This window comes from Octopus bimaculoides, chromosome 6 (assembly GCF_046866305.1).
Source record: "Octopus bimaculoides isolate indiv1 chromosome 6, ASM4686630v1, whole genome shotgun sequence".
In the NCBI taxonomy this organism is placed as follows: Eukaryota; Metazoa; Mollusca; class Cephalopoda; order Octopoda; family Octopodidae; genus Octopus; species Octopus bimaculoides.
The window spans coordinates 52069699-52071857 of record NC_142933.1 but is presented as its reverse complement, the minus strand read 5'-3'; positions in this window follow the sequence as shown (position 1 = coordinate 52071857).

Genomic DNA, 2159 nt, shown 5'->3' with positions numbered 1-2159 from the left:
CACTCACTATCTATCCCTAAAAAGTACGTGAATCTACATGTTTCTTTTCTCCTTTCTCTACTACTCCAGCACGCTCCCTCTTTGACGGATAACAAAAACAAGAAGCTGAAAATACTACTTCAGTATAACAGTTATTTGACTGTTGAGAATATAGAAACAGCTTGTCTATGGCTATAGATATAGAAGAAACATGAATAAAAAATAAATTTAATTTTAAATGTATAACGACAGCATTTTCAATAATTTTAGATAAGAAATATTAAATGTGCCCCATTAAATATAAATAGGATGAAAAATACATTTCTTGAATAAATAGAAAATATATTTCTGAATACTTGATGAAAACGCTAAGTTTTCTCAGCTGGAGACTTGCATTAAACTACCGTTCTATTCAGGGAAATATTTGTCCCATCTTTGGAATACGACTGAAAATAAAACCATGAATCGTCTTTATAAGCGATGACTGATTATAAAGACTGGAAGTGAAAGCAAAGATCTGGATAGATATTATACTACATAGCGTCTGAAAAGATCCAGCACTATTTTCTTTGTTCTCCTTTTCATCATCATCGGTATCGTCACCAGCGCCATGCCACCGCAGCCACCACCACCGTCACCATCGTCGTCATTATCATCATCCTCATTATCGAAATATACCGTTACTTAATGAAACGCATTTATTATATTTGTTTGTAATGAGAACAAAATCGTACAAACTCCAGAATTCTGTTCTGATTCTATGGTTAGACATCACTGGGTATCACATGCAACAAAGAGCCTTGTTTGCACGCAATGTATACCGTACATGTAGCTACCCAGAAAACCAATATAATAAACAACGACCAACAAGAAGTACAAGCAATGACTAATAAAAAATACAAGTTTACTCGAAAACTAAACGAAGTTAGAGCAGTTTATAAGAAATCACAGGAAAATATAAACATCTCCTTTGTTTTCACTTTTACAATACAAGAAAAATAATATATACTTATTTTTTTGTAAAGAATTTGTGCAAGAACAACTTTTTCATCTAAATACAAAAGAAATTCAATTACATCTTAAAGAAATCGTTCAACTATATGAATTCTCTAGGAAAAATAACAGAGAAAAGAATTCTTATGATTGCAAATCTCTCTTCTAGTATCATTCATTTGAAAATAATTATGGATACTTTGAAATTCGTTATATGTCCTTTAATAAGTTTTTTTTTTCTCTGTGATCAAAATATTTTATATAATTTCTTTTCCTTATTTTTGTTCTTTACATATCCCTATGGAATTCTTGGAATTGTGTAATTAAAGTTTTATTTCCTTTTTGCAAAATCGAGCGAAATTAAAACAAAACAACGAAGAAAATAAATTAGAATTTAAACAATAACAATTACAATAGACTTCATTTTACGCATCTTTACTTCAAATAATTTTTTTTTAAAGAAAAAGAAAAATATTATTTGTGAGTTTCTGAGTTGTGATTAGATTCGCTTTTATCATTTTCTTTCAAGATAATAACTTTTTTTTAATGTTGTATTGAAATTTAGGGCATTATGCCCCATCCATTAACATGATGGCGGAAAATTACCTTTCATCATTCAAATATATCTTTTATCTTTTGTTTCAGTCATTAGACTGCGGCTATGCCTGGTTAGCAGCTTAAAGAATTTTATTCGAACGAATTGACCCGGTCCTTGTTTTCTAAAGCCTGTTAATTATCCTATCGTTCTCTTTTTTTTACCGAGATAGTAAGTTAGGAGCACGCCTGTCACCGTTTCTGAAGCAATTGGAAGGGGACAAACGTACACACAGACGAACTCATACACTTTCAGTTTCCGTCTACCAAATCCACTCAGAAGTCTTTGGTCGGCCTTAGGCTATAGTAGAAGTTACTTGCCCATGGTTCTACGCATTGGGACTGAACCCATATGCCAAATATGCCATACACACACACACACACACACACACACACATATATTTGCAAGGAGTTTTAAATCGTATAGCTTTTATATAATTTTTTGTTGCACTCATTGAACTGCAGCCATGCTGGTGTACTGCTTTGAAGGGCTGATCAAATGAATCGACCCCAGGATTTGTTGTTTTTTTTGCCGAACACCCAAGTTGTGGAATCGTAATCAAAGCAACAAAGATCGCAATCAAGTGTTGGTG